Source organism: Triturus cristatus, chromosome 4_1 (genome assembly GCF_964204655.1).
Source record: "Triturus cristatus chromosome 4_1, aTriCri1.1, whole genome shotgun sequence".
NCBI lineage: Eukaryota > Metazoa > Chordata > Amphibia > Caudata > Salamandridae > Triturus > Triturus cristatus.
The window spans coordinates 206,256,930-206,281,757 of record NC_140585.1 but is presented as its reverse complement, the minus strand read 5'-3'; the positions used below and the strand labels follow the sequence as shown (position 1 = coordinate 206,281,757).

Below are 24,828 nucleotides of genomic sequence, written 5' to 3'. Positions count from 1 at the left end.
TTCAAACAAACGGGGGATGGGAGCACACTGCCTCACCTCCCAGCACAGTTCGCCCCTTAGCATTGTGGTAAATGCAGTTCACAGTGATTTCTTACTTGAATTTTAGATGTAGTGGTTCACCAAAGTTGGTGCAGGTTAGTGCTGTGAATCTCTAGACACATGTGTTTCTGGATATTATCCGTCTTCAGTAGAGATAAAAAACGAAAATTCCTTCTGGGGTTGCTGGAAAGGCTGCCATAGTCTCTCAGGTCTCAGTACCTCTCTCTGGCGCACAGGTGCATCGCTAAGAGCTCGTCAGCTCAGTAGCTCAAGGGAGCCTTTTCAAACAAATGGGGGATGGGAGAACACTCCTTAACCTCCCAGCATAGTTCGCCCCTTAGCATCGTGGTAAATGCAGTTCACAGTGATTTCTTACTTGAATTTTAGCTGTAGTGGTTCACCAAAGTTGGTGCAGATTAGTGCTATGAATCTCTAGACACATGTGTTTCTGGATATTATCCGTCTTCAGTAGGGATAAAAAATGAAAATTCCTTCTGGGGTTGCTGGAAAGGCTGCCATAGTCTCTCAGGTCTCAGTACCTCTCTCTGGCGCACAAGTGCATCGCCAAGAGCTCGTCAGCTCAGTGGCTCAAGGGAGCCTTTTCAAACAAATGGGAGATGGGAGCACACTGCCTCACCTCCCAGCACAGTTCGCCCCTTAGCATTGTGGTAAATGCAGTTCACAGTGATTTCTTACTTGAATTTTAGCTGTAGTGGTTCACCAAAGTTAGTGCAGGTTAGTGCTGTGAATCTCTAGACACATGTGTTTCTGGATATTATCCGTCTTCAGTAGAGATAAAAAACGAAAATTCCTTCTGAGGTTGCTGGAAAGGCTGCCATAGTCTCTCAGGTCTCAGTACCTCTCTCTGGCGCACAGGTACATCACCAAGAGCTCGTCAGCTCAGTGGCTCAAGGGAGCCTTTTCAAACAAATGGGGGATGGGAGCACACTGCCTCACCTCCCAGCACAGTTCGCCCCTTAGCATTGTGGTAAATGCAGTTCACAGTGATTTTTTACTTGAATTTTAGCTGTAGTGGTTCACCAAACTGGTGCAGGTTAGTGCTGTGAATCTCTAGACACATGTGTTTCTAGATATTATCCGTCTTCAGTAGAGATAATAAACGAAAATTCCTTCTGGGGTTGCAGGAAAGGCTGCCATAGTCTCTCAGGTCTCAGTACCTCTCTCTGGCGCACAGGTGCATCGCCAAGAGCTCGTCAGCTCAGTGGCTCAAGGGAGCCTTTTCAAACAAATGAGGGATGGAAGCACACTGCCTCACCTCCCAGCACAGTTCGCCCCTTAGCATTGTGGTAAATGCAGTTCACAGTGATTTCTTACTTGTATTTTAGCTGTAGTGGTTCACGGGGGATTATAACATCCCATAATCCTAAGGGAACATGATAGGAATTCGAGTTTAGTATGCCTGAACTCAGAATTTCAGGGAAGATGGTTTTAACATTCTGTGTTTGAAAATACCACTTTTAGAAGGTAGGTATTTTCTTATCTAACCATCCAGCCTGACTTTGTTAGCTTGTGTATTGTCTGTCTGGTTTGTGAGTGACAAGGGCTGGGGGAGACTCCAGGAGACACGATGAGTCAGCACAGGGCTGAATAGACATATCTGCATGTAGATGGGTGGGAGGAGTAGCACCTGGGTCTGAATAGGGCTATTCCTGCCTTCCACAATGTTGGCTCCACCTCTTGTGGTGTGTCTGAGGACCCTGGCCCACACTGACAAAGGAAGAAGGTGCACACTGGCAGAATGTACCCAGAACTGGTTCAAACTAGGTACAGGACCCTCTGCCTACAGAGGACAAAGGATTTGCTAGTATAAATATTGGGACCCAGACCCCAAGATTTCAGAACTCTTTGGGATCAAGAAGACAGCCAAGAAGAAGAGCTGGAGAAGCTGTGAGGAGGAACTACCACTTTGCTGTGTTGGCCTGCAGTGGCTGCTTCTGTCTTGGGCAGTGAAAGGATTTGACTGAACTTTCTGCAATATACTTTTGTGAGTTTTTCCAAGGACTTGAGGTAGAGCTTTCCCCCTGTTCAAGAAGTCTCAGGAACAGCACAGACTTCAAGTTTGACGCCGTCTACGAAGCCCCTGCCGACTCCGTGTCCTGAAGGCACCGCAGAGGGAACTGCAGAGGGCACCGCAGCAATGCCACACCTTGACCCTGGTCTCACCGACGACGCCTGCTGACGGTGCCACCGAGCTGCTGCTTGCACTGCGACCTGTGGGCACCACACTCCGCACCGCCTTGCTTCACGACAATGCCTTGGTATCCCCAATGATGCTGCTCCACGCCGGAATCAACGCCGCTGCTTGCACCGTGGTTCGAGGGCACCGCTCACAGAGTTCCACGATGCACCACCCTCATCCCACACTGCAGCCTTGGTCTATTGACGTCGGTGCCATCGACTCCAGTTCATCAGCCGACGACAGCGCTCCAGCAACGGCGACACCACTGCTTGCACCACAGCCTGCCAGCACCGTGATGAGCACCGCCTTCATCTCACACCGCGACCCTGGTCTCACCGATGATGCCATCTGATGCCACCACCGAGCTGCTGCTCGCACCATGACCTGAGGGCACCACACGCCGCACCGCTGCACTTCGCACCACAGCAGCTAACCCCAGCCGACGCCAGCACTCCTTACTTCAACAAAGAGAAGTTCAATCTGCAACGTGTGTGATTTCGAGGGCCTCGACGACTCCTGCACCGACTTCCGGAACTGACGCCTGTGGATGCCGTGTGTTCGGAACCTCAACTAGAGGTCATCCGCCCTGCATTTCTGAAAGGTACTGTTTGCGGGTCTTCCCAACACCGTAGCTGGCCAGCGATGCCGCGGTCAGCCAGAACTGCTTGGATTTGTTTGCTCACGACGCCGTGATAGTACCGGACAGAGCTATCAACATCAAGGAACTGTTTTACAAGGTTATTTTGATAACTGAAGATTTTTAAATACTGTATTGTGGATTTTTTATGGTTTTGGTCTTGTCTCAAGTATATAAAAATATTGGATATTTTTTTAAACTGGTGTGGTGTCCGTTTGTAGTGCTTACACTGTATTACTCTTGGTTATTTGCAAATGCTTTACACACTGCCTCTAAGATAAGCCTGACCGGTCATGCCCAGCTACCAAGGGGGTGAGAAGGGGTTATTTTAGAAGTGTAACTCCCTTACTCTGACTAGGAAGAAGGGTCCCTATTTAGACAAAGGTGCAAGCCCTTGCCAACTGGAGACCCCCATTTCTAACAAATACTAATACTTTAGTTTATGGTTTGTTCTCCCCCTTGGGACCACTGTGTATTCTGTGCTACTCACCTGTTTGTATTGCAAAGTATTGTGTACATTGTGTATATCTCTGGCTATGAGATATCTGTATGTGTTAGTGACTGTCTTATAATAAATACATATTTTATTAATACACTGTGTTCTTTTTCACTTAATCTATACCTATACGATTGTGTTCTGGTAAAACAAGCTGCTTTACACTACTTTTGGACTAAGCCTGAAAGCTTCTCTCCACAGCTACCACTTTCTAAGGTTGTCTAAGACCACTAAAATCACTATAAGGGTTGCCAGTGCAAGGTGTCCACTTACATAGGTGTACATAATACACTCAGCCAGCCTCTCACAGTTTGTTATGTAATGTTGATTTGTGTAGCTCACTAATCACCCAAGGGAATATCCAGGCACTTCAGCAGGTGTGTGACCCCCAATGTGCTTATACGAAGAGCCAGGTCTTCAGCTTCTTGCGGAACTCAAGAAAGACAGACCAGGCACTAATGTGTTTAGGAAGGCCGTTCCATGTCTTGGGTGCAATGTGGGAGAGTGAGCGACCGCTCGTTTTGCTTTTGCAGATACAGTAAATGTGTGTGAGTGAGAGTAGGTGTATGGTGGGTTGATAAAAATGTTTGCAGCTGTTCAGGTATTCTGTTTCTGTGGGATGTAGGTCTTTGTATATGTGCACAAGAAGTTTGAATTGGCTGCACTTGTGAATGGGGAGCCAGTGGAACCTCCCCAGGTGTAGTGTAACATGGGTGTGGCATGCCAGGTCAATAATGAGTCTTGCAGGAGGGTTCTGATGGGCTGATGTTTGTATAGGAATTGTTTGAAGATTCCAGCACAGAGTGTTGCTGTAGTCCAGCCTCCTGGTGATGAGTGCTTGTGTGAGGATCTGTCTTGTGTTCTAAGGCAGGCATTTAAAGATCTTTTGCAGCAGGGTATGATGTGGAAGCAGGAGGTGCACACTGCATTGACTTGAGACTTAAAGTTGAGCTTGTTGTCTAGGACGATCCCCAGATTTATATCATGGTCTATGGGTTTTGTTCCTAGCTCTGATGGCCACAAGATGAAGTCCCATGGGGAGGTCTTGTTGCCAAAGACCAGTACTTGTGTTTTGTCACTGGTGAGCTTCAGGTGATTGGCTCACACCCAGTCTTCTACCATGGTCATGCACTTGGTGAACTTGGTTCTGGTGTTTGTTGTCTTGTCCGTCAGGGAGAGAAAAAGTTGGGTGTCATCAGAGTTGTATATGACGGTGATGTCTTGTGATCAGATGATGTTGGTGAGCGGTGTCATCTAGATTTTGAAAAGAGTGAGGGCGATCTCTTTGCGACTCCTTTTATCAGTTTCTTGGTCTTTTATGTGAAGGGTGGCAACCTTACACATTGGGCACTTCTGTGAGGAAGTAACTGATCCATTTGAGATGTTTTTATGATCTTGTGGAACCTTCTGATGAGAATGTTACAGGAGAGAGGCATTGTCAAAGGCTGTAGAGAGGTGGTTCTTTCTAAATCCTGATTGCATGTTGGCTAGAAGATGGTGAAATAGAAGGTGTGTTTTGAATTGCTTGCTGATGGCATTCTCAATGACTTTAGCTGGTGGGAGAGCTGGGAGAACGGATGAAATTGCTGAGTGGATTTTGGTTATCTGTGGACATCTTGAGAAGGGCATTGATTTCTGCAAGTTTCCATTCATCAAGTAAAATGGCACACGTGACGGTGGTGTTGATGATGTTGGCCAGGATGTGCTGATTGGTGATGTTCCCAGTTTGTAGATGTGGTGAGGGCATAGGTCCTTTGGTGTCCCTGAGTGGATTGTCCACATGATTTCTACTGTTTCGTTTCTGGTGAGGTGGCTGTCGGTTAGGTGGCCATCTTAGTTGGTGATGAGTAGGTTAGAGATAAGGTATTTGGGGTTTGGGTTGGTGTGTGAAGTTTTGTAGAAGTTTGCGATGTTGCTGTGAAAAAAAAATTGGTTAGGTTGTCCCAGGGTTCTTGGAAGGCAGCAATGTGGTTGACAGTGGCTGAAGAAGAAGTAAAATTCTTTGCAGCTGTTCGAGCCTTCTTTGATGCGGTTGCTAGTGATAGCGTCTGAGTGCAACCTTGTAGGTGCTTGTGTCGTTGGTGCCGTATTTGGCTCTCCATTTCATTTCTACCTGTTTATAGTTCTATTTGGTGTCTCATAGGCTGCCTGTGTATCAACTGGCCTGCTGGTTCGTTCTACTATGGGTCAGATGTACGACGAGAATTAGCATGCGCAAACGGGTTAGCGACCCGTTAGCGCATGCTAATTCTGATAGGGCCATGTAAAAACACTATTTTGCGACTCACAAAAAATTTGCGACTCACAAAATAGTGTTTTGCGACTTGCTATTAGGAAGGGGCATTCCCTTGCTAATAGCGAGTCACAAGCCATGTACCAATATTTTTCAACCACAATTGCGATCGCAATACACTCACAAATTACCACCCTCTTCAAGAGGGTGGTAATGCAGTCGCAAATGTGAAGGAGTTCCCAGGGAACCCCTTCCCTTTTGTGACTGGCTCTGAAATAATTTTTAAGGGCATGCAGTGGTCTAAGGGACCACCACCAGCCCTTAAATATTTAAACGAAAACATTTCTTTTTACAAAAAAAATGCATCCCATTTTCCTTTAACAAAAACAGGCTACATTTTTTAAAAAAAACTGCTTTATTGAAAAGCAGTCCCAGACATGGAGGTCTGCTGAGCTTGTGTTCCTGGTGATCAGAAGGTGAACGTTCAGTTCAGGGTGAAGTTTTGGGAGATTTGCTGCTTAAAGTGCAGGTGGTCTATGAATGTGTTCATGTTCTTTGTGGAAGTTGTGCATTTGATGGATTCATCATAGATAATAGTGAGTCTTACCCCTGACTTGTGAAGTCGATCCTGTTAAGTGATCTTGTAGCCAGCTGGGATTTTTGTGATGTCAGGTCTCAGCTTGGATGTCGGGTGCGTCTCTGCTCAGCTGGTCCCATATTTCAGTAGTGTTTTTGCCGAATGATCATGTGTTTAGAAGCATGCATGTGAGTAAGTATTGACATAAATTTAGATGTAGCATGTGTTGTAGGGTGGGAATATAGGTGTTATTGATGTTTGTGTGTTGTGTTTGTTGGTGGGGGTGTGGGTGGGTGGCTGCTGTAGAATCAGCAGTGGGTGCAAGTGAATGTTCCTACCATGGTGTGAGGCATGACAGCAGTTGTGGTAACTGGGTCCAGGGTCTAGTGACCTAAAGAGTGCTGCATTGTATCACTGAGCAGTGAACAGACCAGTGTTTCAGGTGGTAAGTGCAGTTTAGGCACGGACAGGAGTATATGGACTGGACTCTGTCATGCCCACTGCACCCCCACTGCACAATTGTGTTTAGGCTGCCATTAAGTAGGTCCTGGTAGGGAGGAGTGCAGGGTGCCATGATATAATTTCTTGTGCTGATGGGTGATGAGAAATTAAATCCTCCTGATTCGCCTCTTCTTTTGAAGATGGTTTTGGTGGGTTAACCGGAAATGCCATGCACTGTCCAGAAAGATGATAGATTCAATGATATCACTTCCTGTGCAGGTGGATGATTGGAGATCCACTAAGGTCACTTCCTGATGAGTGATGGGAAATTAAGTTCTCTTGCTTAGCTTTTTCTTGTAAAGTGTTTAAAGATGGTTTTGGTGGGAAACCCATTAAAGTAATTTCCTGTCAAGATGGATGATGGGAAATTTAGTGTTGTCACTTCCTGTGCTTATAGGTGATGGGATGATAGAAGAAAACTTTGTATTGTGCAAGTATGGTAGGTGACAGCTCCTCCCCTTCGTAAAGTTGGAAATGTCCATCCTGCCAATACCTATCTTCCCTTTGTCTCACTGTTTAGGAGCAAAACACAAAGACCAACTAGCAGGATGTGACCCAGGATACAGGCTGCAGAAACCAAAAGGTTGTGAAAAGAAAATGCCAACTTTCTAAATGTCAACCCAGATCTGTGACTGGGGGTGAGTGTCTGAAAAGTTTCAGTGCTCTGTCCATCATCTCCTTGTGTTTGTTTTGTTTGCCCTAAGTTGGCAGGGTATGCCCAGACGCGGGTCCCTTGCTCACTTTGCCACTGGATTCAAGCTAGCCAGGCTGACGAGAGCTGTTAGCCTGAAACCGGTCCCAGATGCTGGTTTCCAGTCCAGGGACAACATGGCTTGGCAGTTCGGGCTGGACTGTTCCCATGAGGCACAGAGTCAAGACTGATTTGCATATAGTTGTGTCTGAACTGGGGTGGCAAAGTATGCTAAAGAACGATGCTGGATTCAACCCAGATCTGTGACTGGGGGTGAGTGTCTGGAAAGTTTCAGCTCTCCGTCCATCATCTCCTTTTGTTAACTTTCTAAATGTGGCATTTTCAAAATTGTAACTTAAAATCTGACTTTACCAATAAAGAGGACTTGAAAGTACAATTCTTTAGAATTTTGCCTTCCCTCGGGTTGACTTATATGTATTGAAAATCGAGGGTTGGGCCTGGCAAGATCATCTTTTAGGGTCGGAATGGCAGTTTAAACTGCTCAAAGATACTGCAATAGCATACCTGAGACATGTTTAGCAGACCTACTTAAGTGGGTGACAAAATAATTGCTGTTGACTCCCCAGTAGCATTTAATTTACAAACCCTGGGTACCTGAAGTACCACTCCATTAGGGACATACACGTACATTAAATATGCCCATTGTTTGTAAGCCAATTCTACCATGTTTATAGGAGAGAACACAAACACATTAGCAATTGTAAGCAGTAATAAAGTGCACAGAGTTCTAAGGCCAACAAAATTGAATCCAGTAAAAATAGGAGAAGCGTCGGAAAAGGTTTGGGAGGAGACCACTCCAAGACTGACAGGTCTAATACTTGGGCATGGCTGGACTGGTCATAGCGGGCATCCAGCATTTGCCCAGGATGCTGGAAGGGTAGAGGATGGTTTTGAAGTGGTGGGCGCCGGTTTTGGAGGATCAGGCAATGTTTTTGTTACTGAGGGCAGGTTTTGCAGCGTCACAAATATTTTTGATTATCTACAATAAATTATCCTGTGTTTATCTCACTGGAGCATGTTTTGTCTATTATTTTAGAATGTTTTCATTCATAACACTGGGGGTTCTGCAGGACTGAATAATACACACTTGGTGAGCACCCTTCACAGTTTTCAAAGTTTCAAGCATTATTAGTATTAAGACTGCTTGCGTATAGAATTTACACTGTGTTCATCTTTTCATAAGTTTTTTATCACAGAAACATATGACTCTTAGCCGTTTAAAATCAGGGGCCCCAACACCATACCACCCCACACACATTTTGAATGAGCATGTTCATTGGCATGCATTGCATAGGTAAAGTCATCATTATTAATGGTATATACACGTGGGGCAGCCTGCTGACAGGATAATCTCTGAATCATTATGATTTTGACGCATGTGTTGTCAACATGAGCACTTTTTGAATGGGTATAATGTTTAGTGGCTAACTCAGTGATAATGGCGCATGTCACAGGATACTTTGATATGAGGACAGTTAGGTTAATTCAACACGTTTTTTAATATGAGCATTCAGTGAATGGTTAGAGGACATGCTGTTACACATCAGCATTAACATGATGTGACATTTGTTTATGACTTTAATTCATCCATCATCATTAATGTGAATATTTGATTTACCTTTTTGTAACAGGATATGACACTTGCTTAGGACCGTGAATTGGACGTTTGCAATATGCATGTATAATACACTGGATTCCAGGGTTGCTTTGTAGAGAAATAATGTCATGAGAAGCCATATCATATGCTTGGAATATAACACTATGTGTGGCCGGATGAACTTAGATTGAATAACAGATGTTGGTGTATTTTGTTTAAACACATTTCTTTTTCATTCTATAGCATAAATGTACCTCCTGAATTCAATGATTGAGAAGGCAATGAATTAATTAAATTAATCATTTATGAAGAAATATTATGAAGTATTAAATAAATTGGATACCTAAGAAAAAGACATTGGACCACAATTTTTGGATTAACTAAAATGTTGAACAATTGAACCCCAGCCGAGTACCCCAAAGAGTGCCAGGGGTACACTGTACCAGCCTTGGAAAGTGCAACAGTGGGCTACCTAAGAATGCAAACAGAAAAAAAGAGAGTGGATATAAAAGATAGCAGGGAACATTGAATCATCAGGTGGGAATCAAAGTATATTGAAAATAATAATGAGTAATTAAATGAAAAAGAATATAATATTGCACATAACATTGATTTCTATTACTTTCTCACTTTCAGGGAAAGTTGCATTAAAATTACCACAAATGATTAGCACCTGCCATATTAAAGTCTATGAGACAAGGGAACTCAGTTATCAATAGTTTGAAGACGACCAGATCGAGTCTTGAAGCCTGTCTTTGTCTCTGCTATCCTCCATTCCCATTTCCCCAGTTGGGCAATCCGATCCTTTGTGTAATTCACAGGAATTTTTCAGTATGGATTTGGATTTCTAAGAAAATCATTGTCTTGAAATCCATGTTATTTTCAGAGCAGAAATGAAAATATCATGTCAGTGTTCAAGATTGTGACAACAAGTGACATTTAACTTTCCAAGCCATGGGTGTATTTTCTACTCCATATATCATGGCCCTACAGGAGAGTTAAATATGTCAATCAGGGATTGGGCTATTTCACATGTTTTAGGGGTCAAAGCACAGGCCTTGGGCACTGGACAGCAACATCCCAAGGTGGAAAGTACCAAATTCAGAATTAAAATTCAACAACACTTGGTGCGGTGACCACACACAAAGGGGCATTATCTCACAGAAAAGTTTATAATGTGCTTTCCCAATTACATATAATGAATTTGCACAAAATTATATTTCATGAATAATTTATTAGGCACCAGAATGCAATCTATATTGGTATAAACATAATTTATATCTGACTAGGAGTATGTGTCTTTCCAGTTTCACATTTACTAGGCATCATCAGCTCTACTTCTTGATGTACAAGTGCAAGAATAACTACTTCTTACAGAGATATAGAATAGTGAGCCTACCATTTATGACACCCAAAATTAATCTACCAGAAACTCTCCATACCATTTTCTGAACAAAACTCTACAATTGAAAATGTTTTTTTACTGTAAGAACATAATTATTTATGCATCCATCTGGCTGGCAAATTCATATTTTAAAAAAGTACTGTATAATATCATACTGCATAAATGTACTTTATTACGTTACAATACATGATTAGAACAGTTTTGAAAACATTATGAATATTGCTACAATCACTGTAATATGTATAATATCCATGTCTGTGTGTCCAAAGAGATACAGACAATTATAGCGACCTGCCCATATGTGTGAATCCCTTGTGCACGATATAGTCTATTGCTAAATAATGTCTTCTTAATTAGTAAAAGAAAGGCAGGAAGCAGGCAGTAGATGGGTTTACAATGGTACATTTGGTTTCAAGTGCACTTTCTCAATATGGTGTTTCTTAGTGCCCCTATGACATCCTGATTTCTAAGTGAATAGATAAGGGGATTCAACATGGGTATCACCACTGTGTAGAACACTGAAGCCACTCTGTCATGTTCCATGGAGTAAATAGAGCTCGGTCTAAGATACATGAAGGAGAGAGTCCCAAAGAACAAGACAACAGAGAATAAGTGGGAGGAGCATGTAGAAAAGGCTCTACTTCTCCCTTCAGATGAATGAATCCTGAAGATAGCTGAAACTATGTAAATGTATGAAACACAGATAATGATAAAGCTGGAAACCAGGATGCTGCCAGCCATGGAAACCACTACAGTCACATTTATTAAAGTGTCTGAGCAGGACAGTTTGAGCAGAGGAGGGACGTCACAGTAGAAATGGCTGATCTTATTTGGGCCACAGAAAGACAGTCTGAACATACAACCTGTGTGAATCGCAGCATTCATGAAGGCAACTGAATATGCCCCACCTGAAAGGCATAGGCATGTGCCTTTTGTCATAATGGCAACATACAGCAAAGGATTACAAATTGCCACATAGCGGTCATAGGCCATAGCCGTTAGGAGGAAGACATCTGTACTTCCCATAAAGGAGAAAAAAAACAACTGTGTCATACAACCGTGCAGAGAGATAGCCTTTGTCTCAGAGAGCAAATTTATCAACATCTTGGGTGTAATAACTGAGGCATAAGAGAAATCTACAAAAGCTAAATTGCTTAGAAGAAAATACATAGGGGTGTGAAGATGAGGACATATTGTGACCAATGCCATAATGCTAATATTGCCCAGAAGCGTGATGATATAAAATAGGAGGAACAGTATGAAGAGTGGAATCTGCATTTTGGTTAATCAGTGACACCCAGGAGAATACATTCTTTCACTGATGTCCAGTTTCTTTCTTTCATCGATCCAGTGACCAGGACCTGTTGAGAACACATATATTTTAATTATTGTGGCCTATCATATAAGAAAATGAATGAGCAAATCAGATAGCAGTATTCAAAAGTGTCTGCCACTAAGTACCATTTACAAATGTATACACATTTTCTGGATATCTTATGAATGATGCTTAAAAAACATCAGTTCACAATTAGGTCTTTAGTTACATAAAAATTACAGGTTGAATGAAGTAACTCGGGATTGGCTCTTGGCCAAATGGATTCTTGATGATTCAATATCTTATATTAGTTTGTCAAATGCTTTTGTATTAAAGCTTCCTTAAAATCAACCTGAAATCTGATATCTAATGTCCTTTTCAAAATGTGCCTCAGAAATTAATTTTCTCACCCACAAAAATGTTATATTAGTTACCTAATTTTTAACATAAACATGGATATAATGTATAAGCCCTTGTCACTTCCAGTCTGAATAAGAAGTCTATCTTGTTCCATGAAAAACTATTCTTGTGATTGTAAATCAGCCTCCGGTGGAATTCTTTCACAACTCACTCTTTGACAGGTGTCAGAATCTAACAAATCATTTCATTTGTCATCTATCTGAGTTATTAGAGCTCAAATATGGAGCTAGAGTTCAAACAAAGACAGCCTTTCTGGTTTACTAAGCAATATAAGGCCTTATGCACAAACATAACAAACCCTGCAATATACCAAATAATAGTGATTGAAATTGCAAAGTACTATTTTCACACTATGTAAAGCCTTCTAGGATGTTTTGAACACATGAAAGAGTTTTGCAAACCCTTGCCAAATCAGATATATGAGGGTGCATGAAAGAAGTAATCTATTTCATTTGCAGGTGGCAATATAAATTATCAATGGTTTGCAACCTCAATTGCAGGCAGTAATCATTGATCAGTCACTGACCACCAAATGTTGTGTGGTAACTCAGTCACAGCGGGAAAGCTTACTCTTCGGAAGCAATTAACCATTTGGAATCAAATCATGCAGCCTCAGGAGGAGTAGATAGTGGTATAGAGTATCACCTCATGCTCTCCCTGATGTCTTCCCAGCATAATACAAATTTTGAACACAACCTGATCCTTAAATGACCATGGTCTGCTTTAAATCTAAATACCACCACTAGGAAGAAGGTCTACCATCCCCTAGGCAACTCCATTTCTTCATCCTCAGCCACTCATTGAAGGTAATATAATGTGAGTTGCGTCAATATTATTCATGAGGCAGAAGGTTTGAGACCCTCATTGTGGCTGATCAATACCTCAGTCAAATCATGAAGTGCAACACAAGTTTCAAAATGAAATTTGCACCACTAATTGGTACCCTTCAAGGGAAACATCATGTCTTCAATGCTCTAAAATGAATGTCACCATTTAGGGGCATAATCATTAAAAAATAAACTGACATAGAACACATCATACACAAACATCATTATCATACTAGTGCAAGAACTTTGCTGTCTGTTTCTATACTAAAGTGTCTGGAATATAAAAATCGCATCTTATCCCAAGACCCAAATTATCTTGTTCCTTATACTACACCACTATACACATTAAGAAGGAAGTACAGTTTCTTAAGTCTCATTTGCAATAGCATGCTTCTTAAAGCTCACACTACTTTTGTAGCAACAGGAAAAAGAATGCAGATGCACAATGTCCTCTGTTGTAATGCTTAATCTTCCCCATTGGTCTTTCCCGTCCTCCCCTCCCCATTGTCCTTTCCCGTTTTGACCGTTTAGAATGTTGGTAAGATTCTATTGCAGGCGCCCAGCGGTAACTGTCATTCTGGGCTATGGATATCGGTATCAGCAGGTTGAATAAAGTGAGCTGTGCTTACAGTGACGGAGTCTGCTGAGTTATTTCACTGGCGACGAGTGTTGCGTGAAGGGCAACCATCGATATTCCCTTCGTGTGTGGCCCAGAGGCACTGCGGATCTTCACTGTTCCAGTTGGGATATTCGGAACAAGGAGTGCTGTTGACGCGAAGTCTTCAGAATCTTCGGCGGCAATGAAGTGTTAAGGGAGCCGCTTCCTCCGTGAACCAGCGAGCACAACCCAGGGGAGGAGCGTGTTGAACACATCCGGGTTGTGAGTAACCTGAGGAGCAGCGCGGTGAGGGGCGTCGCCACAGCGTGACTAGAACGAGATTCATGTCTGTGTAGCTGTGAGGATGAAGAAGTCATCCGGGTCATAACTGGCTGTGAGGAAGTTGTTCCAGAAGTTTTTATCTGCTGTCAGTTCCGGGTGTCTCGTCTAACGTTGTGGTGGATGCAGCGTTCTTCGTGAAGTAAGGGAAATAAACGGCGAGTTCGCAGTTCTGTGCCGCATTGATAACTCTGGCAATACTATCCTCTGAATGTGTAGCGGTGAATTTTTACGCCATGTACTTTGTTTATGAGGTGAAGTGACATGAAATTTTTAGAGCTGTTGGAAGCTGCGTAGTGACAGGAACAGTAAAAAGTTGGAAATCCCACAGTTCTTCAAGCAAAAAGAGTAATAATTAGAGTCCATTGATATTCTATTCTATTAAACACTTTAGGTAGTGTATTGAGCAACATGGCGGCAGCGAGTATGAGCCAACCGCCCCCATTCCTGTCAGAAGCCGGGGAACCCAGTATGACATGGAAAAACTGGAAAAAAGGTTTTGAGACTTATCTAATAGCTATTGGCGCAAGTGGGTTTTCAGCACTACGTAGACAGCATATTTTGCTTCATAATCTGGGAGCGGAGGGAAGACAAGTTTTTGATAGTCTGCCAGATATTGAGGAAGATGACGAGGAAATGGAGGAAAGAGATGTGTATAATGTCACTTTGAGAAAGTTGGAATTACAGTTTGCGGATGAGATTAATGTGGTTCTGGAAAGACACAAGTTCTATGGAAGAGTTCAAGGAAAAAACGAAAGCGTGAGCAATTATATTGCCATCCTGAGAGGGTTGGCCAATACGTGTGAGTTCAATGAGTTGACGGATTCGCTCATAAGAGATCAGTTAGTGAGATGCACTAACAATAAGAAAATACAGGAAAAATTGTTAGTTGGGAATCCAGATTTAAGGAAGGCCATAGAAATTGCCAAGAGCATTGAGCACACGGCTGTTTGTATAAAAGAAATGTCTGTCTCTAGTGACAAGGATGTGAATAGAATAAGCGAGGAACTGAAACAGGTTTGTGCTGTAAACAGTAAGAAGAAGTTTGAAAATTTTAATGAGCACCAGAAGAAAACACTGACAATGGATAACAAGTTGAAATGTTTTAGGTGCGGCAGCACTAGTCATTTAGCAAATAGTTTGGGATGTTGGGCAAGATCGGCATTGTGCAGAAAATGTAACCGCAAGGGACATTTTGCGCGTATGTGTAAAGACATGACGGAGAAAAATATAAACACCATTGATCAGCAAGATGAGAGTAATAGTAGATTTGTATTACAGGTTAAAGTTGAAAGGAATATGAGTGTGAATAATGTAGACTTACCCAAATGTGAAATAGAATTAGAAGGGAGGAAAGTAGAAGTCTATGCTGATTCATGCTCCCCTTTTACATTTATTAATAGTGAAACATTTCTATCTAAATTTGATGAGAATGTTGTGTCGCTCATTGAACCAGACGTGGTTCCTGTGGGATACAACAAGGATCCTATACCACTAGTAGGTATGGCTGTTATGAGGATCATGTTCAAAGGACGCAGCACAGTAGGTAAGGTGTATGTAGCCAAGAAGGGTTCGAACCTTTTAGGGTGGGCACACCAAAAAGATCTTGGTATCAAACTTGATCCCAGTGCTGAAAGTCCTGTTCTTCTGGTGGATAGATCCGTTTGTGGCACTGAATTAATTAAAGAATTCCCTGAGGTGTTTACAGAGAAATTAGGATGTCTGAAGGAGTACCAACACAAAATAATTTTAAAGGATAATGCTAAACCTGTAGCATATAAATGCAGAAATGTGCCTATTTTACTTAAGGAACCCCTCAAACAAGAATTAGAGAAGTTAGTCAGACAGAATGTCATTGAACCCATTGAAAGTGCGGAGTGGGTTGCTCCCATTGTTATTACTTCTAAGGCCGACAACAAAGCTATAAGATTATGCATTGATTTGAGGGAGTTGAATAACAATATATGGATTGATAGACATCCTCTACCCAACATCAATGAGATGTTAAGTCAAATAGGTGAGGCTGAGTTCTTTTCTGTAATTGATTTGTCATCAGCATACCATCAGATTGAGTTACACCCCGATAGTAAACCTTTAACATCGTTTATAACACCTCTTGGGGCGTTCAGGTTTCGAAGGATGCCGTTTGGTCTGGCTTCTGCGGCTGCAGTTTTCCAGAGAGCGATGCAAGGTATTCTCAAAGGTATAGACTCTGTGTTGTGCTTCCAAGATGACTTATTAATTTTTGGGAAAGACGAAAAGGAACACAATGAGAATTTCAGGAAAGTGTTAAGTAGGCTAAAGGGAGCGGGCCTGACTTTGAGGAAAGAGAAATGCCAGATTGGTGTAAGATCTGTGACCTATTTAGGACATGTAATATCGCGTGAGGGAATAAAACCCAAAATCAACCTGATAAATGCGATCAAGTCAGCACCTACACCTACTACTAAAGATGAAGTAAAATCCTTTCTAGGGTTGTCGGAATATTATTCCAAGTTCGTGGAAAATTTTGCGGGCATTACGCATCCTTTGAGACTATTGTTAAAGAAAGATGTCAAATTTACATGGGACAAGGACTGCGTGAAGGCATTCCATGACCTTAAAGAAGGTATCAGTAACGCACCTTTCTTAGGACATTTTGATACATGCAAATCCACCATACTCACCACTGATGCCAGTACCAAGGGGTTAGGGGCAACTTTGAGCCAGTTGGTTAATGGGGTAGAAAGAATTGTGGCTTTTGCTTCCAGGTCACTGTCTGAGGCGGAGGCACGTTACTCAGTAGTAGAAAGGGAGGCATTGGCATGCTTTTGGGCCGTTAAACATTTCAGGGTGTTCTTATGGGGTATCCCATTTGTTATAAAAACGGACCACAAGCCTTTGGTGAATGCTTTTTCTGTCAAAAATATTGAAAGGACCACACCTAGAATTTCAAGATGGTTCCTAGGGTTGGAAGGGTATAACTTTAGAATTGTTTACATTCCAGGACCCAGCAATCATGCAGCGGATTTTTTGTCTAGATTACCCCTACAAGCCTCTGGAGAAGATTTTTATGGGGTGGATGAATTTGTGGTGGCAAGTGTAATGGACGGCATTCAGGAAGATGAGTGGAAGGTGAGTGTTGGCGGTGATCCTGCTCTTAGGAGTGTGAAGGAATTCGTAACTAAAGGGTGGCCCAGTGGATGCTCAGGAGTAGATAACAGTTTAAGAGGATATTGGGATGTGAGAGACGAGCTTTTTATACAGGATGATAATGTGTATAGAGGGAGTAAACTTGTACCTCCAGAAAACTTACGTGAGAAAATTGTATTGTTAGCCCATGAAGGACACCTAGGTTGTAGTCTCACAAAAAACAAGATCAGATTACACTACTGGTGGCCAGGCATGGATTCCATGGTGGAGAGGAATATAAGACAATGTGTGAGTTGTGCTTATAGTGATAAAAGTAAACATATACAACAGGGGAAGATTTCAGCTGTGGAAGTTCCTGATGCACCTTGGAATAAATTGGCTTTGGATATTATTGGGCCCATTGATGTCAAGGGATTAAATGGTAAATTTATCCTAACGTTAGTAGATTACCACTCAAAATGGGTTGAGATCAAAATTGTCGAGAGTGTAGTTACCGGTATTGTCATCAAGTTCCTCCAAGAGGTATTTAGAAAGGAAGGTATACCTAAAGTTTTGATTACGGACAATGGTGTTCAATTCACGTCTGTGTTGATGAAAGAGTTTTTGCACACCTTTTCTGTGAAGCATCAATATTCTGCACTGTATTGTCCTAGGGCTAATGGCCTTGTGGAACGGGTGAACAGAATGATCAAGGATTGCATTCAATTAAACACTATAAAAGGAGTTGACATAAAGACTGAATTAGACAATATGATTTGGTCATATTTGATAACGCCCCATTCCATAACTAAGGTTACACCTTTTAAGGCCCTTAAAGGAAGGGAACCTGGCACCAGATTAAGTCCTTTATGGCTGGTGGGAAATGACTTAGGGGCAGTCAATAGAGATGAGATAATGGAAAGAGTACAGCGCCATCAAGGGCGTTACATTGATAGGTACAACTCAAAAGTACCAGAGAAGAAGACTAGCTGGGAAGTGGGGGAATGGGTAAGGGTGAAACTTCCCAGACACACACTTTCAGGTAGCTCCAAGTATTCTGAAAGGAAAAGAATTACTAAAGTGTTCAAAAATGTGGTTTGTCTTGAAGATGGGCAAATTTGGAGCCAGGACAGAATTGTCAGAGATAACAGCATCAATGTGTGTGACCCTTTTCGAGAGCAGGCTCAAAGAGCCATGGAACAATCTACTTCCAGTTCCGGAGGGAGGGATTTAAGAAACCAATGCAAGAAGCCAATATGGCATAGAGACTACAGTATGACATAATGGTTTGTTTCCACATAGTTTGGTTTTCCTTCCGGTTCTGACAATTTGTGATATAGAAATGTATGTAGCCTTTGTGACAGAGTTCCTCTGTTGACTCTATCGTTGTTTCCACGCCATATTTATTGTACTTCAAATGTCTTATGGGAAGGAGATGTGTTGTAATGCTTAATCTTCCCCATTGGTCTTTCCCGTCCTCCCCTCCCCATTGTCCTTTCCCGTTTTGACCGTTTAGAATGTTGGTAAGATTCTATTGCAGGCGCCCAGCGGTAACTGTCATTCTGGGCTATGGATATCGGTATCAGCAGGTTGAATAAAGTGAGCTGTGCTTACAGTGACGGAGTCTGCTGAGTTATTTCATCCTCCCCGATCGGTCTTCTCTCCTCAAGGCAGGCTCCCATCTCCCAAGCCAATCCTAGTGCTGTTTCATGTCGTTGCTAGCATGAGAGAAAAACCAGGATTGGAGGGAGCGGCCTCTATCAGCACGGTTAAGAGCACTGGCGGCCTGCACTTTACCTAACCCTGCAGACTTAGACAGCTGGGTTAAAGAGGTTTAAAATGTGCATGCCTGACTGGCCATCACAAGCCGGCCGGCCAAAGAGATATGCACACTTAGGGGCATATTTACAATAACTGGCGCATCCCTGCATATCAGCAGGGATGCACCAGTTATTGTGCGCCACAGCTCCGCCACCATCGATGCGCCGCATTTACAATGCGGCGCGCCATGGGGCAAAAACGGCAGAGATGCGTGACGCATCTGTGCCGTAAAAGTGGCGCATTGCTGGAGGTGCGTCACAAGCGCGACGCAGCTCCAGCAATGCTCTGGGGGGCCCTATCTTGCTGCGTCAATCCTTACGCCTGCTTCAGGCAGGTGCAGGGTTTTCACGCAGCATGGGCCTGTAGATTTCACTCAGTCACTTTTAGGAGGCGTTCCTGCGCCGGAACGCCCCCCCCCCCGCGCAGGAACGCCTACATGTGGCGCAGGGCTTTACAACGTGACGCATCTCCCAGATGCGTCACGTTGTAAGTACCCCGCACCATGGCGCAGGATTTGCGCCACCGCTGCATCACAAAAGTGACGAACAGCGGCGTAAATGAGGCACCAGGGGCTTGTAAATCTGCCCATTAAAACGTAAGCTCCGTCCGTATGCCTAGTTTGGGACAGGTTGGTTGCTGAAAAAGAAAATGGTAGTAAATAACCCTTAATATCATTTTATTTTTCAGCTCTGGACTGGGGTTCTTCTTTGTGGAGCGACGCTTCTCCGCTCGAATGGAGGAGCCGCACTGATTCATACCCACAGTCGACCAACAACCCTAGTTTTTTAAAATGTTTAAATACAATTAAAACAGATACAAAAGGACTGCCCCCTTTACTAATATAGGTTTGTATGTTTCAAGACTTATTTAATAAGGCATGTAAGGGCATGGAAAAGAGCGCTGGGGCACTCCTGAAGAACTGCTCCCTGTACTCATAAATGTCTTTTCTGATAGCTTAAGACTCATGCTCATAAATATATGACATTAGGACATGTTACAGTGTAGAGTCCTACCCTTCTATGCTTAACCGTTTCTGCTTTCCGTTACTGGTGTACAGTATGGACTAAACATTTCCTATAAAACCTTTTAATTTCCCTGGTGGCTAAACCTCTTTCACAACCCGCCCATACAGATGGTGGTGTTCATGCCAAAGGCACTCTGACATGTCCCTTTCTCCATGGTCCCTGCAGCGCAGATATACATTGGAAGCAGAGAATCAAATTCAAGGTTCTACCTGTGCGGGGGCTCATAGGACTATGCCTGGCTCCTTCATTTCACCTCTGTGTAAATGTCCACCAAGCAAGCAGGCAGTTACACGAGCGTGAATAGAATTTCTGTGCCTAATACAAAGTGATACTGTGATGTGAAAAACATTTGAAAGTCCCACAGCCCCCAGTCATTCTCGTCATGTTCAAGTTATTTGTACATTACTCAATTTTGGATCAAGTCATTTGTACGTTTCGTCAGAAAACTTTTACTTCTCATCCCTCTCCAGGACATGGTTAACCATCTTTACCTCTATAATAGCGTAAACACAGGGAAGCTTACTCAAAAAACGCTGTGTAAGTCCAATTTTATGTTTGCCGTCCGGAAACAAGATGAGCTAAAGACACCATCAAAGATGACCTATTTCTGAAAACAAAACACGTCATCTTCAAGTAGTTTAATATTTTCAACAAGTATTCGGTCCCAGATGTATCTTGAGACTGAAACTGCGCTCTGGACTCTCAGATCAGTTCCACTCTCCCAGGAGCAGAGGCTGTCAGGGAAGTGATGGATATCAGCAGAGCTTAGACTCAGAGGAGCAAGTGTGCCCGGGCTGCTGGTGAGATGGAGGCGGTGTCTTCTCTGTGAATGTGGCTGGTGTGTGAGTTCTGCTGCAGTGTTTATAGAGCTTCACGGTGACCTGGGGGACATTGCCTCAGAAGTGTTAATTTCCAGAATCGGAAAAATACATCATGATAGAGTATGAAAAAAGATTGGACCACAGCCATATCTGTGATGAATGTGCAGAGGCTTGTGTTTATGGATAGGTAATGGTACACATAGATTGAGTACTATAAAATACAATTTCACTTGTTTTATTGGATAAAGTAAAAGGGCAACTGGAAAGATCTTTTTTTCAAATGAGTACCTGAGATCCATGACCCATAAGTAATGTATTTGTATGGGACTCACCGTTTTTTGTTCAAAACTAGGTTACTTCATGAAAATTGGTCATGAAGTAAGCTAGTAATGGATTCTGTTATGAAGTTAATGTGCTAAACTCCACTACCACACACACATGACTGGTTCACTCGAAGGTATGGGGAACAAAAGGGAAGGGAGGAACAAATAAAAGAAGAGATGCAATAGGTCACACAGTATTTATACTTGTCGGCGCAATCGCAAAAACCCATACCAAATAGACTACTGAATACCAACACAAACCCATTTCTACGACACTTTGTAGATCTGGGTCTGCATCAAAATCCAGGGGTGAATCCACGTGAATGCTCATGCACCACCCATGGAATACATTCTATGTCTCAAAGTAATGCAAGTTAGAGTATGTGCTGCCTTGCGTTTTGATTTTTTTTCATAAAACACAAATCAACAGTTGTTTTGTAAACACTATAAAGGATTTTGCATCATATCTGCATCAGAAAAGTGATGCAAACCCGATAAAAGGCCTTTGTAAATCTGGGTGAGTGCGTGACCACAGGCCACACCAAGAGTGAAATCCTCATTTGTCATAATAAACTGTGCACAGCCAATGTTGCCGTGTTGCAATTAAAAACAGGAATTTTGAGGGCGTGGCCAAGATGGCGGTGTGAGCGGACGTGTTTCAAGTGTGCTCCATCCCCCCAGGCCTAATAGCATCGACACAGCACCCAATCCACCCAGATACCTGGAGGTCCCCCTGTGCAGTGGTACTCAAGCACTGGCCCAGGAGACTGCAAGAGTACAGGTGGCCCTCCGTAGAAGCGTGCTTTGGTACCAGGGACTTCAGAGTGTTGTATCTGCATTCGGTCCCAGGAGGTAGTGGGCAGGATCCCAATGGCCGCGCTGGTACCTGTCCACAGGAGTTTGTCGCCTGCTGCCGGCCTGCTTTGTCTGACCCCCAGACTGAAATCGGATCCTCTGTTAACAGTGGGCGGGGGCTGCGATGTTGTACTCCCGCCCGCTCTGGGTGAAGACGTTGCAAGGGGCCAACCCACCTCACCGGATCCCAGAGGTGAGAGCAGGCTACCTGGACATTGCGGGCGGGGCCCTGTGGCCGTCATGGCACCCGCTTGCAGAACAGGAGTCAAACCGCTGCCGCACAGCCCATTGAGTTGAGGAGCAGGTGGGGCCGGGCTTCATTGGACCCTCGGAGCACGAGTGGCAGGCCATGGGCAGCCTGGCCTTGGGCAGCATGGCGGGACTGGCTCCACCCACACAGAAGACCCTGGAGGTCCGAGGTGCTGTCCCACAGAAGAAGCCCCCCTCCCCTGCTGGCAGTGGCCAATGAATAAGCAGTGCTGTGGGGACAGGCAAGACATGTAATTGAGGCATCCGGATGAACACTGCAGGAGGTCCCCATGCAGTGGAGCGCAAGTGCTGATCCTAGAAAGGGCAGGAAAGGTATGTGGCCCCCCAAAGAGGTGAGTGATCAGCACTGGAGCTAGCCGAGGGCATTGGCGCAGGAGCGGCTACCAGCCCACATTTTAATTTAGAGAAGTAGAGAAGTAGAAGCACGTGGCCTGGTGCGGACCCTGTGGCTGCCTCGGCTCCCACTCGAGAGGCAGGATCAGACCTCCTGTGGCACTGCCCCAGCAGGAGAAGAGGTGAGGGGCAGGAGGGATAGAGCCTCCTCGAAAGCAGGGCATGAACAGCTGACCTAGGGGGTGGCCTGCTCGCAGGCCACACAGAGAAGGCCTGTAGTATCCGCATTGGAAGCCTGTAGGAGTTTGGAGTGTTAGAGCTGTGTAGGCCGCTCCCTGCCTTGCTGAAGCAGGAGAAAAGCGACTCATATTGGGCTGGCTGCTCGCAGTAGATGTGTGGCACCTTTTCAAGGGTGATCCTGGCAATGTCTCCCCCATCCCCTACCACAGATGTTGGAAAGCCACTGCCCGGGCCCCATGGCCTGCTGATGGAGTAAATTGAATGTGTGGGTGGGAGCCCCTCAGAAGCCTGCTTTGTGATAGTGCGTCGCGCTGAGCCTGGAGGTGAAGCAGAACCCGGCAGTGGTAGATGAACGAGTGGGGACCATTGCCACTGGCTCTACCGCTTCAAGAGGTCAACTTACAACAACCATGGAATCATAACACGGATGGGGGACTGTGACTTGAAAACCTCACAAGGATTAGGGCTCTGTGTCGTCATTAATCACTAGGGGGTCGTCTCCGGCCCACACCCGGTGTCCTGGATCTCCTTTGTGTCCTGGGGTCCTCCATCTGTATGAAGGGCCCAGCTTCCCACCCCCCAGAAGCACATCAACCCAGCACACTGCGATTCCTGATCAGAACTGTGCCGAGACACAGCCAGTGAGCCTGCCGCTGCCCTGCCAACCGCAGGGCCACACAAGACAACAATGCCATCAACCAAAGTAAAGAAAGACTGCTCAGTTCCCAATTTGCTCTTGAAGAGTACTGGGGAACCCCAGCAGGACAAAACACCACTGGGAGAGCTGAAACCACGCAGTGTTAGAGAGGGACCTGAGAGTGCAGTGACCTGCGAATTTCTGGAGGCTTTCTTTGCCTCCTCACAAGAAGATCTCCAGGCGGTGAAACTGGTCCTGCAAATGGAGCTCAGAGAGATACGTTGAGATGTTGACTCTGGCCCTTGAGGAAGGATCCAAAGCTAGAGACAAAGAAATTGAAGCCCTCCAACATGAAGTTATTTAAATACAAGATCAACTGATCGATTTACATGCCCATGTGGAAAACCTGGAAAACAGGTCCAGACGGAACAATATTCGCATAAGAGGGGTCCCTACAAGTGCGCAGGGCTCAGACCTTGAGGGTTCTGTCCAGACCCTGTTTAGCGCCCTACTAGGCACCTCAGTTGAGAACAATGTGAAATTTGACCGTTTGCTCCCAGCTAGCCCACTCATCATCCCTCAGGTATCCTGGTCTGTGTACACAATTTCAAAGTAAAAGAAGCTATACTCAAGACGGCCTGAGAAGCTCAAAGGCTGCAATTCAGGGACCACTCACCACAACTCTTCCAGGACCTCGTAGCTAGCACCCTACAAGGGTAGGGCAGGGGGGCTGGCCCAGCACCAGACCCCTGCCTGCTAAGGGTCACCTGCTGGTCCTTTGGTTGCAACTGGGCACACTTCATCTCATGGTGGCTTCGATTTACGTCCCAAATGAGCAACAAATGTTCTTTCTAACAGAGGCCCTGGCCAAAGTGCTTCTCACCCCAGATGTAGCAGGTGTATGGGGACCTAAACATAGCAATGGATGCTAAACGGGACCTTAGATCTGGTAACATGGGGGCTCACTCTGCAGGGTGGCGGGAATGGTTGGAGGTGTGCTGGATGCACGATTTGTAGCACTCCCTCCACACTGATGAGCGGGACTACACGTTTTATTTGTCGGCCCATAAAACATTTACACGGTTAAATCATTTCCTGGCTTATCCGGCTGCATGGGAACGAGTGCTCATTTCCACCATTGGGGCCAGTACGTTTTCTGACCACACACATATAACAGTAACCCTATGCACCTCTTCCACCCCCACACAGGCACCTCCCTGGTGCCTCAGGGAGACAATGCTTCACCGGTGATGGTGGCAGCACTTAAACACACTATAAAGACTATATGGCTCTTAATGACACTGACTCTACCACGCTGTCCTCGACTTGGAATGCCCTAAAATTGTTGGCCCGTGGGGCTCTTATAGCAAAAGCAGGGCATGAAAACAAACTGAGGAAATCTAAGAAGGAACTGGTTGACTTCGGTTCTTGAACTGGAATCTATTTGAAAATGCACTGGGGCTCCCAGTACCTGGAGGCAACTCAAAGAGAGCGTA

The 24,828-nt window shown here is 44.3% G+C and overlaps 1 pseudogene; it reads right to left on the bottom strand.

Annotated features, from left to right (window-relative positions):
* Window positions 1-10,808: 10,808 nt before the first annotated feature.
* Window positions 10,809-11,740, bottom strand: LOC146854060 (olfactory receptor 5AP2-like; annotated as a pseudogene).
* Between the last annotated feature and the right edge of the window lie 13,088 nt (window positions 11,741-24,828).